Source organism: Crocuta crocuta, unplaced genomic scaffold (assembly GCF_008692635.1).
Source record: "Crocuta crocuta isolate KB4526 unplaced genomic scaffold, BGI_CrCroc_1.0 scaffold70, whole genome shotgun sequence".
Lineage (NCBI taxonomy): Eukaryota > Metazoa > Chordata > Mammalia > Carnivora > Hyaenidae > Crocuta > Crocuta crocuta.
Genome location: NW_027528417.1, coordinates 11,003,202 through 11,021,843, shown reverse-complemented (window position 1 = coordinate 11,021,843; position 18,642 = coordinate 11,003,202). Strand labels below are relative to the sequence as shown.

General features: G+C 34.0%; 1 long non-coding RNA gene across 4 annotated transcripts in view; it reads left to right on the top strand.

Moving 5' to 3' along the window:
- LOC144223592 (uncharacterized) overlaps positions 1 to 18,642 on the top strand; it is a 462,828-nt gene that overhangs the window by 114,484 nt on the left and 329,702 nt on the right. The window lies entirely within an intron of this gene.

The following is an 18,642-nucleotide window of genomic DNA, read 5'->3' as shown; positions in this document are numbered from 1 at the left end:
TACCTACCCCATCTGCCCTTACATTTCCATTCCTCCGTTCTGGTTCAGGCTCTCATTATTTCATCCCCCTCCCCCTGACCTCTTCTTCTTTTATTTTTTTTTTCCAGAAGATTCCTAAATGAACTCCATAACTAGATCCTTTTTCTTATTAAACTCTTATGAATAATGCCTCCAAATTAATGTTTTAAACTAGAGATTGACTCAGGATAGGTAGAACGGGAAAAAACCCTGAACCCCTAAATCAGAAGACTTGTTTTAAAACAATCCTTTGCACTTAACAGCCTTCTTTACCCTTTCAGGTTGTTAATCTTTTCTGAGAATCTGCTTCCTCAACTCTGCAGTCTTATTCTCAGACATATTGAAAGGAAAAAATAAAATAACATATCAGTATCCATTTCTTAGGATGATTCTTGATATTAAATAAATACTGCAAAATAGCCATTTCATGTTTCTCCCGTAGGCAGAAATTATCAATGGTGTCTCATTAGCAAGAAGGTAAATTCCAAACGTCTGTGGATGGCACTCAAATATTGCCAAAAGTTAGTACCAAGATTCATTCAGTGAACTTGCCTCCAGATATTTAGTCTTTTAGGAACTTGGACATCTGTTTCTCTATTGGGAATGTCTTTCCCCAAGCTTCTCCACTGATTTAAATGTTGTTCATTTATCTCTTCCAAAATACCTTGTACAAAATTTTCCAGATCTCTTTTCGAGATGTAAGGCAATACATTGTTACCTGTATACTTGCTTATACTTCTATATCATCAAACACCAAAGAGTTAAGCGGTCAGTGATGGTTGAGCTTGCATCAGAGATTTTCTACTCCTTCATTATACTATACTAGGCAGTGGGCTCTCCAAAGGCAAAGAGTATGCCATGAGCCCATTTTCCTTCCATAACTTATTACACCCAAATGTATAGAACCTAGTGGAAATCTGATAATTCTTGTTTCCTGAGTTCCTTAAAGACAAAAATTCTTATATATGTGTGCCCGTGTGCCGTTGTGTTAGTGTAGGTGCTGTGTATTTGTTTGTGCTTACGTGGATAAGAGCACATGGAGATACTGTTAGAGCGCAGTGTTATCAACAGTGACCTTTATGAGATACACAGAACTCAACTACCCATTAATTCAGCTTATCATTACTGAGCATCTAATCTGTGTGAGGCACCATCCTAAGGGGACAGAGATACAAAGTCCCTGCCATTTCATAACACTTTCATTCTAAAGGGGGCATAGAAAATTAACAGATAGACAAATAAGTAGAAACTATGATGTTAAGGGTGCCTGGGTGGCTCAGTCCAGTTAAGCGTCTTACTCTTGATTTCAGCCCAAGTCTTGATCTCAGCATGGTGAGTTCAAGCCCCACAGTGGACTCTGTGCTGGGCATGAAGCCTACTTAAAGAAACAGGGAAAAAAAACCCCAAAACTATGATGTTAGGATGTGATACATGTTATAAAAAAAAGTAAAATGGAATAAGGAATAGAAAGGGACTGGGGTTATTTTGAAATGGGTGTTAGGGAGGCCCTCTTAGGAAGTGACATTTGGTGAGCAAGGACATGAATGAAGTGAGGTAGTATAAAGTATCTAAGAAAGGATATTTTTAGGCAAAATAACAACAACTGCAAAGGTTTTTGAAACAAAAATGAATGTAGCTCAGGCTAACCTCTTATATGGAGCCAGATTAGCCTGTCCCTCTTACAAGTGCAATCACGATTTGTGTTTCGTTAGCAAAGAGAGCATTTTCATTATTTCACTAATACAATAATATTTATTATTTCCCATAAGCTTCTTTCTTCATTTTTAAAGTGGAGTTCAGCTAGGGGGGGTGTTAAAGTCACTTCTAATCCCAGATTGGTATACTTTATGACTTAACTGTTTCTCTGTTTCTCTTAGCTTCACTTTCTTCATTTGGATAATGAGTGTAATATTTTTATCTCGTGAATTTATATATATGATTAGGATACTTTAAAAAAATCATTGTTGTTAGTAGTAACAGTAGTGATATTTCCTACTTATTTCTTGATTTCTGAACTAGTGACTGCCTGGCCCTTTCTGTTTCAGTTATGACTCTTTAATTTTGAGGCAACACTATAAAACTCCCAAATAACAGTGGTCAGGAAAATGCTGTTTCTCTCTTCCTTAGTAACTCTAGCACATCCAGAAAAGAGGAACTTTGGGGGCACCTTGAGAGGGGTTCACAAAGTACACTCAGACATTTGGTCTATTGGGCAGTCATAGTACGGAAACCATGGAAGGTTTATGTTACCTGTAAGAGTAGGTCACGAAGAGGAGGTGACCCATGAGCTGGATCTTGGCAATCAGAGGCTCCTCACCCTGTCACCTGCCTTGGGCATATATGTTTTGCACACCATTCCCAGAATAGGAGCTGTTTGAAGGACAGAGCCTTGAGAACGGGGTGTTGTTGAGAACTTTGGGATCTTCTATATGATTGGACCCAGGGAAGGCCTCTCCAAAAACTTCTAAGATTCTAGCAGCAGATATGGAGATTGACATATCTATCTTGTGTCACTGAAGATAAGCCTTGTATGTAAATTTCTTGCTTGTTAAACCTGCTGCCTGTGGATCTGAAGGAGTCTTTTCTTCCGTGCCTCCCTCCTTGCCCTCCATTCCCTGGGGCAATTTGGAGTTTCACCCTGGGACTCTCAAGGTTGTGAACCAACATACTTGCTCTGAATTTGGAGGCTGAGAGGAGAATCTAGAGCAATTAGCCATGTTTACTTAAGCATGTGGCTGGAAGACTGGTTTAGGAAGGCCCTGGCTCAGCTGAGATGTTGCACGTGGCTGGTCCCCAAACCAAATTCACAGCAGGAATTTCACACACACAGGCACAAATGAGCACTTGTGAAAATCCCTGTGAAATAGCTGCTAATACTGTCTAAACTGGCTTTCAACTTGGGAGCTGGTCTTCTGGATAAATGTCAAATTAACTGGATAATTACTTAAGAATGAACCCAGTGGCCAGTATTAGGTTTTTGGGTGGTAGACTTATTTTCTTTAAATTGTGCTGTCTTCATAATTTCATAGAGATGTTGTTTCGTTCAGATTCTGAAAAGTTTTCAAACAACTAAAATAAAAGACTAAACAAAATATGCCATTCCTTTCTCCCTCCCTCCCTTTTTCCCTCTCTCCTTCCATCTCTCTCTTCCTCCTCTCATAGTACCTAATGTGTGCCATGCATTATGCTGGGTGCTGTGGAATAAAAAAGACAAAAAGACAAGTTAACATACATCCTTTTGATAGTGAGCTAGTGACCATATAGCCACACACAAAGGCTAAATGTAAAATATTGTATCCGTGCTATAATAGAAATATCAAAAAGAACTTTGAAGGCATAGGTAGCCGGGGGTGTATGTTTTGGCTACTGTTATTAAACTCCACTCCTTAGCAAGGTGATGAAATGTACTAGGTGTATACAAAGTAGAATGAGGGAATACTTCGTCTAGCTTTGTAGAGAAACTGGTGGCCAATGAATGAAAATGTAACAGAAATTGTCATATTTGTACTAGAATATAAGGATATTTCTTCTTCTTCTTCTCCTCCTCCTCCTCCTCCTTGTTCTTCTTCTTCTTCTTCTTCTTAACTCTTCTTCTTCTTCCTCTTCTTCTTTTTAACTTGTTTACTCTGTGAAAAGAGCTTGGTGCCTTCAAATGTTTCCTCCTTCTACAATGACCACACTTTGTAGGATTAGTTGTTAATTCTCTCTGGCATGATAGAGTCTTCTAGTTGCTCTACATACTTACCAACACATGTTTTTGGTCTTTACCTAATCATGTGGTTTTTCAAGACTTTTGCCCATTTCTATTGGGTTCTTGGCCTTTTTATTTCATAGTTATGAGAATTTTTATATCTTCTGGATGCAGGTACTTTGTCTTATGTTGTAATTATTATCTTCCCAGTCTATGGGTTGCCTTTGGGTTTTATTAACAGTGATTTCCAGAAGAAAGGTTTTAAGTTTTGATTAAGTTTCTTAAACAGAAAATTGCAGGCCCAAATGGAGTCACTTAATTTAAGGCCTCATGTCAGTAAATCAAGACTTAATAGCTAACCTAACTACTGTTTCAGCCCCCAGGAATGTAACCTTGAACCATCTAAAGCAATTCATTCTTTGCTAATAATTTCCTTCTCCCACCTTTAAAAACCTTTCCTTTCTACAGCTCAGTGGAACTCCCTTCTATGTGCTAGATAGAATGCTTCCCAATTCATGAATGTTTCATACTCAGTTAGATCTTCAGATTTACTCAGTTGTATTTTGTTTTTTAACGAAGCTAACTTATCAATGTTTTTATAATCATTCATGCTTTCTGTGTTTTAAGAAACCCTTGATTAATCCCTCTAGAAATGGTATAATTTTAGGTTATGTGTTTAAGTCTATGTAAATTTCCAGTGTATGCTATAGGGATCTTTTATCTAATTTTAAGTCTGTATGGAAATCTAATCCCACAATTTTTATTGAAAAGAATTTTTCTTTATGAATTTAATTGCCTTGGCACCTGCATCACAAATCAACCTAACTATATTTGTGTGGATCCATTTCTGAATTCCTGATTGTGTTCTGTTGCTCTGTCTGCCTAACCTTATGCTACTTCCAAGCTTCTTTCTTGTAGCTTCATTTTAAACCTTAAAATCAAGCATGGTAATTATTCTAACATTGTTCTTTATAAGGAAGTGCTTTGTCAGGTCCTTTGTAGTTCTACACATGTTTTAGAATCAGCTTGTCACATTTGACAAAAAAATTCTGCAAGGTTTTGATTGGAACTTCATTGAATGTGTAGATCATTTTGTGGAGAATTGACATTTTAACAATATTGAATTTTCCAGTCTATTAACAGAATATATCATTCCATTTACTCAGACTTTCTTTAATTTCTCTCAACAATATTTTCTAATTTTTAGTGAGGAGATTTTGTTTCTCCTTGTTATGTTTTTCTACTATAATGGATTTTGAAAGTTTTATTTTACATCTATTTGTTTTATTATATGCAAATGCAAAAATATTATCTTAATTCTCTGTCCTATAAACCTGTTTACTTACTAGCTCTAACAGTTGATTTGTAGATATATTGATTTTTTTAACATGTAAACAAAATAGCATTTCTCAAAAGGAGTTTTACTTCTTTATTTCAGAACTTTATGTTTTATTGCTTTGACTCTCCATATTCCAAATGATAAGACCTCCAATAAAAGTGTTGAATGGAAATGGAGAAGATGGACTTCATCATGTTGCTCTTGACCTAAACCAGAAAGAGTTTAGTCTATTACCATTAAATATAATGTTAGGAATACATTTTGGATGACATTCTTACTGTTCCTATTTGCTAAGAGTTTTACCATGAATAGGTGTTGAATTATATCAAATGCATATATTGAAATAGTCACTTTAAAAAATTTTGTTAATATAGTGAACTACATAGGTTGATATTTGTTAAACCAGCCTTACATTTCTGGGATGAAATTTAATTGTGCATATTGTGTTATAATTTCTATATTATTGAGTTGAGTTTTATAATATTTTGCTAGAGATTTTGTGTCTGTTCATGAGGGATATTAGGTCATAATTATTCATTGTTTGCAATGTCTTAGTCATATTTTACTGTTAGGCTTATGTTAACCTCATAAAATGATTTTGGCAGTGCCTTCTTTATTTTCTGACAAGAGTTTGCGCAATATTGATATTATTTCATTCTTGAATCTTTAATAGAGTTAACACTTGAAACCATTTGGACATGGAGTTCTGTGTGAAGGTTCTTGATGATGTGATTTAGAAATGGACGTATAAGACTATTCAGATTTTCTCATTGTTATTGTGTCAACTTTGTGAGTTGTATTTTTTTAGGTTTATTTTCCATTTCATCTAAATTGTCAGGTTTGTTGGCAGAATGGTGTTCATATTATTTTCTCATCCTTTTAATGTCTATAGAGTCAGTAGCAAAAACTACTCCCTTATTTTTGATATTGGATATTTTTCCCTTTTCTTAGTCTATTTAGGGGATGGTTGACTTTGTTTATCTTTGTAAAGAATTAGTTTTTGTTTTTCTCAGTGTTTTACTATTTGTCTCTTTTTTAGTTTCATTTATTTCTACTCTTTATTATTCCTATCCTACTTTGATTTTACACTGGTGTTCTTTTCCCAGCTTTCTAAGGTTGAACTTTGGATCACTGATTTTTCCTCCTTTTTATATACATTTTTCTTCCCTTTCTAAGATAAACATTTGCATCATTAGCTGTATCTTGTGGGGTTCTTTTTGAAAATTGAAATAAAAATTAATAGTTTTAAATTTAATAGTTTTGGATATAATTATAAATTCATGTGCAGTTGTCAGAAAGAACATGAAGACATGAATGAACTTGGAGAACATAATGCTTAAGTGAAATAAGCCAGACAGAGAAACATGAATACTGTATGATCCACTTACATGTGCAACCTAAAAATTAGTCGAATTCACAGAAACAGAGCAGAATGTTGGTTTTCAGGAGCTCGGGAGGCGGGTAGTGAGGGAATGGGGAGATGTTGGCCAAATGGTAACAAAATTTCAGTTCTAAGATAAGTTCTGGGAGTATAAGGTACAGCTTGGTAACTGTAGTTAATAATAATATTGCATACTATATTTGAAATATGCTAAGAGAGTAGATATATCTTAAGTATTCTCTCTACACACACAGAAGGTAACTGTGTAAGGTGATGGATGTGTTAACTTGATTGTGGTAAATATTTCACTACACACACACACACACACAATCACATTGTATACTTTAAATGTATGCAATTTTATACCTCAGTTAATCTAGGAAAAATTTAAATATCATCCCCCAAAAGTAAGAAATAATAAAAAGAGATTGCATGTGCCCTTCATCCAGTTTTCCTCAATGGTAATATCTTGCAAATTGTAGTATCACAACCAGGATAACATAAATACACCCCAAATAGAAAACATTTCCATCACCACAAGGATCCTTATATTGCCCTTTAATAATGACACCCTCTTTCCTCCTGCCTTACTTCTCCCACCCCATCCTTAAATCCTAGGGAACTAATATGCTTCCCCTTCATATAATTTTGGATTTTTAATAATATTGTGTAAATGGAATCATATAGTATATAACCCCTTGGAATTGGCTTTTTACTCAGCATAATTCTCTGGAGATTCATCCAAGTTGTTATGTGTATCAATAAGTCATTCTTACTCCTTTCTCCCTTCCTTTACTTTTTTTTTCCCTCTGAGTAAAATTCTATGGTATAGATGTGCCACCGTTTGTTTGTTTGTTTAACTATCCACCCATTGAAACATATCTGGGTTATTTATATTTTTTGGCTACTATAAGTAAATCTGCTGTATACATTTCTTTACATGTGAGGTGTGTGTGTGTGTGCACGTGCGCGTGTGAACATGCATCTTTGTTTTTCTGGGATACATGCCTAGGATAGCAATTACATGTTTATTTTTAACTTCCAAACTGTTTTCCAGTGTGGCTGTACCAGTTAATATTTTAATCAGCATTGTATGAGTAGTACAGTTTCTCTAAATCATCACCAGAATTTGGTGTGTCACTATTTTATTTCAGTCATTCTGATGGGTGTGTTGTGATATCTCACTGTGCTTTTAATTTATATTTCCCTAATGGCCAGAGATGGTGAATTCATAAGCTTGTTTGCCATCAGTTTATCCTCTTTGTTGAAATATCTGTTCTTGTCTTTAGACCATTTCTAAATGGATTGCTTGGAGGTTTTACCATTGATTTTAGAATAATTTTAAATTTACAGAAAAATTACAAGTATAGTACAGAGTTTCTTATATATTTGATACCTACTTTTTCCTATCAATAAAATCTTACATATTATGGCACTTTTATTGCAAGTAATAGGCCAATATTAAAATATATACTAAAGAGCTTAAATTATTCTGATTTTCTTGATTTTTACCCAGTGCCCTTTTTCTGTTCCAGGATGTCATCCTTATCATTTCTTACAATTAGTCATGTCTCCTTTGACTATTCTTGGCTGTGACAGTTTCTCAGACTCTCCTTGATGTTGATGACCTTGACAGTTTTGAGGAGTACTGGTCAGTTATTTTGAAGAATGTCCATCAGTGGTATTAGTCTGATATGTTTCACATGGTTAGACTGAAATTAGAAATTTTTGAGAGGAAGATGACAAGTCACAATAAAAAATGGCATAGGATGCCACTCTCATCACATCATATCATGGGTATATTGACAACCTGACTTGTCACTTTTGATATTTATCCTATGCATGGACTAAAGTGGTGATTGGCCAGCTTATTCATTGTGCAGTCATTCTCTTTGCCCCTTTTCAAACAGTACTTTGTGCATTGTACACATAAAGAGTGTGGATTTTAGTTAACATACCATAAAGATTTATAACTATGTTTATATATAAATATAATTTTTTATATAAGTTGTTTGGAGTTTTGTGCAGGACACTTGTCTCTTTACTTTCATTTATTTATTTAATCATATTTTTATACCAGTAGGGACTTGTGGATATTTACTTAATAATTTGGGTTATGATCTAATACTACTTAATTTTGTTCAGCTTTTTTCATTATTGCCTATGGGATATCTTTTGGTTGATCCCTGTATCTGTTGACCTATCTCCATCTTTGTGTTTCTTTAAGCACTTATTTTCTGGACTGCCAGAGTGCTAAGCTCATTTTATAGATTTCCTTTCACAGTCCTAAAAACAGCCATTTATCCAAGTAGGCCTTGTTTCTTACATTAGAAAATAGAATTAGAAATGATATGAGAAACCAAGATTTAGGTGCTAGGTGTTCTCAGTGCTCCCAGGATGTCATTGTTCTAGGTTCTCTTAACTAATAGAACAAGAATGTATAGTAGCCTGTGCGTGTGTGTGTGTGTGTGTGTGTGTGTGTGTGTGTGTAATATGTATTACCATATGTAACCATTGGGTCTGTATTTAGCTAAATATAGGTTCATACTGATGTCTTCCTCTCTAATCAATCACTATATAAGATTCATATTCCTGTTTATCTATAACTTTTCTTATACTCTGTCAGTGAGATACCTGGCTCTCACTCTCTGTCCTCCAATATTAGTTATTTCTGTTTCATTGTAGGTGCAAGTAAGTTTCAGAATTATTAACCTGTACTCTTGTGGAAAAAAAAAACTTTATCAACTAGAGTATAGTTCTTGTCTATAGTTCTTTTTGACCTTAGTCTCACAAATTACTGTTGCCAAAGCAGCATCTTTCCCCCTCCTTTCTTCAATGTGGTTATTACATAAATTTTGATACAAGTCTTCACTCTATTGATGATCCTCTAAACTCTTAAATGATTTTTTAAATTACATAAGTGAGGGTTTTTGCATTGTTTTGTAAAGTTATATGTGTTTTGTCTAAATGCATAGTATAACATAAACACCATTATAAAATCATACTGAATGGTTTCAACACCTTAAAGAAATTGCCCTGGCATTCACCTAATCAGTCTTCCACTGAAAATCCTTATGACCCACTGATCTTTCTACTCTCTCCATAATTTTGCTTTTTCTAGAATATCCTATAGTTGGAACCATACATTATATTATCTTTCTAGACTCATTTCTTTTACTAATCAGTATGCATTATAGAGTTATCTATATTGGGGTGTCTGGGTGGCTCAGTCATTTAAGCATCGGACTCTTGATTTTGGCTCAAGTTGTGATCTATGGTTCATGGGATTGAGCTCCACACTGGGCTCTGTGCTGATGGTGTGGAGCCTGCTTGGGATTCTGTCTCTCTCCCTCTCTCTCTGCTTCTTCCCCCACCCCCTACCCCCATATGTGCTCTCTCTCTGTCTCAAAGTAAATAAATAAACTTTTAAAAAAAGATAGTCTTCTGTATTTTTGCATGGCGCCCCAGATTTTGTTAAATTCTTAAAGGGGACCTTTTCTTATAACTTAAGAACTACTGCTTTTAAAGTATGAAAAATGAAGATTTGTTCTGTTTTGTTACAAAGCATGAAAAACAGTAACTTTAAACAAAGGTGAGCATAAGGTAGGAAAACAGACATACAGATTAAATAGACCTCTCTATATCAGTAGATTTCTATCAACTGATTGAATCTCAAACAGGTCACATGCATTATGAGAGAGGCTCACTGGTAGTTTTTCAGGTTTTCCCCTGAGATGTGAAATTTATTAGCATCTTCAATTGCTTTAGCGTTGAACTGGTACAATATTTATAGGGTTAAGATGTTCCCTTGGGTATGTGGGGTCTTTGCGGTTCCATACAAATTTTAGGGTTGCTTTTTCTATGCCTGTTAAAAAATACCGTTGGGAGTTTTATAGGAATTACAATGATTCTGTAGATTGCTTTGGGTAGAATAGACATTTTAACAATATTAATCGTTGCAATCCATGAACGTGAGATATATTTCCATTTATTTGTAACTTCTTCAGTTTCTTTCATCAATGTCTTACAGTTTTCAGTGTACAGGTCTTTCACCTCCTTAGTTAAGTTTACTCCTAAGTATTTTATTCTTTCTGGTGCTATTGTAAATGAGATTGCTGTCTTAATTTCTTTTACAGAGAGTGTATGGATGCAATTAAATTTTGTCAGTGCTTTTTCTGCACTGAGATGATTATATGATTTTATCTTTCATTCTGTTAATGTGGTATGTCACATTTACTGACTTGTGTATACTGAACCATCCTTGCATCTCAAGGATAAGTCCTTGATGGTAGTATATGATCCTTTTAACGCGATGCTTAATCTGTAAACAAAACAAAACAAAGCTGGAGGCATCATACTTCTTGATTTCAAACTATATTCCAATGCTACAGTAATCAAAAAGAGTATGCCACTGGCATAAAAATAGACATACAGGCCAGAGGAACATGATAGAGAGCCCCAAAATAAACCACCTATCTATGGTCGACTAATCTATGGAAAGGGCATTAAGAATACACAATGGGAAAAACAGTATGTTTAATAAATGTTGAGACAACTGGATACTCGCTTGAAAAACAATGAAATTAGCACTTATCCCATACACAAAATTAGTAGATTAAAGACCTAAATGTAAGATCTGAAGTTTCAGAAGTGTTACATTTAAAAAAAAAATTTATGTTGTTTCTTTTTTAATTNAGAGAGACAGCATGAGCAAGGGAGGGTCAGAGAGAGAGGGAGACACAGAATGTGAAACAGACTCCAGGCGCTTAGCTGGCTGTCAGGACAGAGCCTGATGCAGGGCTCAACCCCACGAACTGTGAGATCATGACCTGAGCCGAAGCCGGATGTTTAACCAACTGAGCCATCCAGGTGCCCCTGAAATTGTAGAAGTATTAGAGGAAAAAATGGGGTATAAGCTTCTTTATATTGTTTTTGACAGTGATTTTTTTTTTTTTTTTTGGCTCTGACACCAAAATCACAGACAACAATATAAAAAATAAACAAGTGAGACTATATCAAACTAAAAACTCTGGGGTGCTTGGGTGACTCAGTGGGTTAAGCATCTGACTCTTGATTTTGGCTTATGTCATGATCTCACAGTCATGAAATAGAGCCCTAGATGTAGAGCTTCCTTAAGATTCTCTTTGTCTCCCTTGGCCCCTCCCCCATTTGCTTGTATGCATGTGCATGCATACTCTTTCTCTCAAAAAAAACAAAAAAACAAAAGACAACTTCACAGCAAAGGGAACAATTAACAAAATGAAAAAGCATTCTATGGAATGGGAGAAAATAATTTCAGGCCATATACATATATATATAAAGGGGTTAATATGCAAAATATATAATAACATATAATACTCAATAACCAAAAAAGAAGAAAATAATAATAAAATACAAAACCTGATTTAAAAATAGGCAAGAGATCTGAATGGATATTTTCCCAAAGAAGACATGTAAACAACCAACAGATACGTGGAAAGATGCTCAACATTGATAATCACTAGGGAAATATGAATCAAAACTACAATGAAGTATCATTTCATACTGTTATGATGGCTACCATAAAAAAGACATAGATAACAAGTGTTGGTGAGGGTGTGGAAAAAAAAGGAACCCTGTATACGGTTGTTGGTAATGTGAATTGGTATAGCCATATGGAAAAACAAACAGGTTCTTTAAAAAAGTAAAAATAGAACTAACATATAATTCAGCAGTCCCACTTCTAGGAATGTATCTGAAGGAAGTGAAATCAAGATCTCCAGAAGGCATCACATGTTTATTACAGCATTATTTACAATAGCCAAGATAATAGAAACAATTTAAGTCTTGAATAATAAAGAAATAGAAAAATGTCACACACACATGCGCGCGCACACGCGCGCGCACACACACAGTTTGTAATGTTATTCAGTCATAAAAATGAAGGAAACCCTGCCATATGTGACAGCATTCATGGACCCGGAGGACATTATATTACATAAGTATGCCTGATAGGGAAGGATCAATGCTGTATGGTCTCACATGTACCTGGAATCTAAAAAAGTTAGACTCACCGAAGCTGAGAGCAGAATTCTGGTTGTCAGGGGTTGAGGTGGGGGAAATAGGGAGATGTTCAAAGGGTACAAACTTTGTCAGAAAGTGAATGAGTTCTGAAGATCTAATGTACAACATAGTACATACAACTACATGGTAAGTGTAGTTAATATTATTATATTCTTGAAATTTCCCAAGAAACTAGATCTTAAATGTTTTTAGCACACATAGAAAAAAGTAACTCTGTGAGGTGATAGAGTTGATAATCATTTACAATATATAGCTATGTCAAATGATCACATTGTATACCTCAACAGTGATTTCTAGGGTAAACTAGGGACTTTGGATTATTATGATATATCAATGTAAGTTCATCATTGGGAACTAATGGACTGCTCTGATAAGTGATGCTGATAACGAGGAAGGCAATGCATGTGTCAGGGCAGAAGTTATTTGGGAAATGTCTGCTTCCTCCTTGTTGTGAACTTTAAACTATTCTAAAAAAGATAAAATAAAACACGAGTTAACCATCACACTATGAAATTTTAACCAATTTTTATGGCAATAGCAAATTATATCTATAGATTGGGAAAATGCCAGCATAATCAAGATAGAAATATCCATGTATGTCAATAAAAGATTGTATGTAATATAATTGCAAAAATTTTCTCTTGTTTAGCCTCAAAGTATCCTTAAGAACTGTGATTAATATGGAACTACATTTCTGCTTACTTCTTTTAGTATGGCAGTGTTATAGATTGAATTGTCTCCTCCTAGAAGTTCATATGGTCATGTCTTAGCTTCTAGTACCTCAAAATGTAACTATATTTGGAGGCAGAAACTTTACAGTTGATCAGAGTGGGTTTTAAACGAATGTGACTAGTATCCTTATAGAAGACAAAATTAGGACAAATGGAGAGACACCAGAAAAGAAAGAAAAGTGAAGATATAGCAAGAAGGCAATTATCTACAAGCCAAAACGAGATTCCTCAGAAAAACAACCTGGCTGACACCTTGATCTCCAATTTCTAGCATTAAGCTGTGAGAAAGTAAATTTCTGTAATGCCCCCCAGTCTGTGGTACTTTGTATTGTAGCCCCTAGCAAACTAGTAGAAGCAGAGTATTATATCTTCCATGAAGTCCCTTTGATGTTTAATGGATAAGAACACCTGCTTTTCCAGAGGGAAGAGGACACTAGTATAGCATTTACATATATTACTTTGACCTTGGATAGAAGTCAAACAAGATGTCTAAGGATTCCAGCTCTGACGCTTACTTGGCAGCTGTCATTTCTCTGCTGTTACAATCTTTAACATGCATGAATGATCATGAATTGAGCTTTACTCAATTTCCTCATATGTAAAATGGGAAGTATTTTACTGCAAATTAATTGAACAACATATACCAGACACTTAGAATCAGACATATATTAAGGAATTAAAATACTTTAATCTAAAATAGAGGCTTAAACTGTACATAGAAACTTTAAGAAAGTAACTGCTTTTAGACCATATGGGTTATCTACTTAAAGTAATTATTTATTAAAAATACATAATTGTATAAAAATTTGAGGATAGAATAAATTTAAAAACCCCCAACAAATGATACCCCACTACTCATAGATGCCACAATTCAATTGTAGTTCTATTTCCTGTTAGTCATTTTCTTTGGATAGTCTTACATTTTTAGATATATTTATTATAATATGACATTCAAATTCTCAATTTAAAAATAGCTTCTTCCTAAAATGTAATGCAGACTCACTAGTGAAAAATTAGAAAAACCAGACAAATGTTAGAAATATACTTACTTTTAATCACTGTTAATATTTCCTATGTTTGATCAAAATTCTATAATACAAACAAAAATTAAAATAAATGAAATAGAAATATTTATGATTTGTTTATTCCTGCAATAAGTATTAATTATGTTCTAGACACTGTTCTGTGTGGTCAAGATTTAATGGTGATTAATATAGGTCAAGCACTAGGCTCCTCTTCTACCTTTTTCCATTTGAGAAGAGTATAATAAAGAATAAAATTAAAGTTATATTTTTGATAATATGGTAGACTTGAAAACTGAAATCAACTGCCCTTACTAGATAAACCTACCCTTCTAAAAGTGCAGAGAATCTCACAGGGAAGCTGAAAATTCTGACAATAGGAACTCTGTGTCATAAAAAGAAGACTGACGCTGGCTTTTACCTGATGGCATTTGCCAGATCAAAGAGAACAAACCTTTGGTTTTTTATGACTTCAACAAATACAGAGACAAAGAGACAAATCTGCAAGAAGTGTAGAGTTGAATAATGACCTGCATGGGAGATTTATGTCTTAAATTTGACATTGGATGGAAGGAGAAAACATCTTTCTGGCCGCATGAAATCAAATTTGTTAAAAGCATTTGAAAAAAAAATGAAAAAGGATAGCAAGGCTGCAAGAATGACTAAGCAGATTTGAAAAAGAATCTAAGTAGTATTTCTAAAAATAATAACTAAATAACTGAAATAACTTGATATGTGAAATCATCTGTAGTCTAGACCCAGCTGGTATGAGAATTAATATATTGGAATTAGATTCAAGAATTTAATCAGATCATAAAAAGAAAAATAAGGGAAGTGTGAAAGATTAGGAAACATGAAGAAGAAATGAGAAAAATCTAACATACTTGAATCACCTGAAGGAAACAATGGGAAACATGGAGAGATCTATATTTGAAGAAAAAATTAAAAATACCTGTAAGTTTTTACAAAATAACCAATTTTTGAATTCAGGAAGCCAAATGAATCTCAATAGGATACATACTAAGTAACCTTCACTTGTTCACCTGTAGAAACTATAGGAACTCCAATGAAAAAGATCTTATAAGCAGATGACAGAAAAAACAAAACCAAACCCAGATTGCTACTAACAGATAATAACTAGATAAATAGATGACTTGTCATCAGCAACAAAAGGAGCCCAAATGTAGGAGAAAAACATTTTCAAAGTGTTGAAAGAATAAAATTTATAGTGTCATTCAAAGAGTACCTAGTTTTTGTTTTTAAAAATTCACACAAATAGAAACAGGGTATTTCTTACCAAAAGACTCCCATGAATCATTGTTCCTGCTGAATTGTACTGATCTTAAAAGATTTGAGGTAGAGAAAGAAATAAGAAAATTAATAAGAATGTAGATAATTTCTATGCAAATATTGATAGAGAAAACAGTAATGACTATGATCTTAAAACATATGATTGAAATATAAAGAATAGCAAATGATTGAGAGGGGATTGAGAGGGGTTAATCAGAACTGATGCATCATAAGTGAGTTTCCTATTTTGATCTGAGGAAGGATGAGAGTTAATGATTAGCAGTCTGCCTATGAAATCCAAGCCAGGCCACTTATTTTGTAATCCTGAAAATTTTGCCTAATCTGTAATTTTAAGGCAAAACCAGTTAAATTAATTGTTTTTTAAAATATTTATTTATTTAAGAGAGAGAAAGAGAGAGGCTGCATATGACTGAGCAGGGCAGGGCGGGGGACAGAAAGAGAGGCAGAGAGAATCCCAAGCAGGCTCTGTACTGTCAGCAGACGTAGGGCTCGGCTAGATCCACAACCGTGAGGTCATGACCTGAACTTGAATCAAGAGTCAGACCCTTAACTGACTGAACCACCCAGGCACCCCTCTCATATATATTTTTTAGTTATTATATTATCATATTGGCAAAGATATCCAGAAAACAAGTTAAATGTTAAATGATGATGGATACCTTTGTCAATAGGAATAACAGAAACTACTCCATGTACTGTAAGAAAGAAGAAATTCGATTAAAGGAAGTGACAGTGACACAGTCACAGGAAGGGCCTAAGTACTAGGTTGTAGGTTAAGCCTCCAGAAATGGCACTCAGCATGAGGCAAAATTGGCTCAACCTAGGAGTACTATTTCTAACATCACAACTGAGCAAAAAGATACCACTAGCTACAGTGGGATTTCCCGTATATACAGTGTGTATTTCCCTTGCATACACACAGAAAAGAAAGTATAGGTCTTCCTTAGCTGAGATACAGGGATAACAATTCTGGAGTAGGAAACTTCCACTGACATGAATACCACCATTCTCATGACTGTAACTGTCTCTCGACACTCTGGAACACTGCTGCAGAATATTTTTACTTTTTCATCTGAATGTTTGCTTGCAGAAAAGCCAAAAGGGGAAGAAAGGTGATCTCTGTCTCATCATTTGTGTCTTCTATGGGAGACACACCTAACTGGGAGTACACCTAATTGGCAGATTTTATTTTGCTATCATATTACTAGCTGCAAGGAAGGACCGAAAATGTAATTTTATGCCTGAGCATATCTCATTAGAAAAGGGTAAAAGATACATTCTGTGAGCTATAGTATCCTGAACAGCACATGTGTCTTGTTCCTCATTTTAATGAAATGTCACTAAAACAAATCACCGTTGTGTTGTTTACTGTATGCTTTTTTTTAACCAGCATACCCTTTATTATGTTAATTATTTTCTAAATTAATAATGGAGATAATTTACAGTTACAAAATCTGATGGAAGATTATATTTTAAACTCAGGGCCAGGTATTTACAGGTAGCCTTTAAATTACCTTCCAGTTTTCTGCTGGAATTTTTGTGTACCTGTAGACTTTCAGATTTGGGCATCTTTGGATTCCTGCCTAGAAAATCATTTCCTTTCTAGTACATTTCCCTTTATGTATTTTTTAATCCTGTTACTTCTGCTGTTCCCTTTCTTCTACTACTTCCACATCTCTGTCTTCCAGAAGTTTTTACAACAAACCTTGTTAGGTTCATTCACATTTATAATCTTTCTGGGGAATTGAATCTTTTCTCAATGGCTGATTACTCTATTATTCTTTTGTTTTAGTGTGTATTTTATCTAAAAGTAGATATGTCCAATATACTTATTTCACTTGAATTGGTCTGGTATACTTTTTTCTCTTCTTAGACTTTCAATACTTTGTTGTCCATACATTTAAAAAGTATATAGTCTGACAGTTTGCATTTTAACCCTACACTGATGATGGTTTTCTGTTTGTTCATTTAACATAGTTTTTTCTTTATCCTTTTCTGTTTTTTCAGTCATAATTTTTCTACCTACTGTATTGGAATTTGTATATAATCTATATCTTATATCCGATGGTTTTTCTATAATCTGTTAAATTCACATATATATGTATATATTCACATGTATACATATATATGTAATATTATCAAACAATAATACATGCATGGGCAGAATTGATTATGTCCAATTCCCTACTATCATGATTCCATTATTTCCACTTGTTGGCCAGGATTTATTTCTATTTTAATTGATTAATTTTACAAACTAGATACCATTGGTTGCTTGATGTAATTAATTTGTTTTTAATTTTACTAACCTATATAATTTTCTTTCCTCACAATTTCTCCTTGCACCTTAGACTACTTTGGAATTACTTTTCTTTCTTAGTAAAAAGTATACTTTTAAAGTGCCTTTAGTCAAAGTCTAGAACATGTTTTCAGTTTGTGTCTGTCTGAAAATACTTTTGTTTTATCCTATTTCTGAAAGTTAATTCCACTAAGTATATATTTCCAGGATTACCTTTTCTAAAAAGTATTTCTGTAAAGATATAATCACATTGTCTTCTAGATTTTAGTGTTGCCAATATTTAATTATAGATTTTTTATAGTTTGCGTTTTATTATGGACTGCTTTTAATTTTGTCTTTGGCATTTTACTGTGATGTTCCTATTTGAAAATTTGAATTTTCAAATATTCTTTTTAGGGTTAATTATGTTACTTAGTGTGAGGAATGATGGTTTACATCTAGTTACCCACAAATTTCAGCCTGTTATTTTCAACATTGCTTTTTCTCTCTTCATGTTACCTACTTCTGGAATTCTAGGTCATGTGAGATTTTCTTTCCCTACCCAGCATGGGTTATAATTTCTCTTTTTTATATTTCATGTACTTTCTCTATGCTCTGCAGTCTGTTTAATTTCTTCATTTCTGTTTTTCATTTTGTTAACATAAGATGAATCTTCAGATCTTCCTGCTGTACTGCTTTTTCACATTAACTTTATAAATTCTGTTGCGGCATTAATATCTGGAGTTTATATTTATTCTTTTTAAATCTACTTGGCCATACTTTCTAAAACATCCTCTTCCTTTAAACA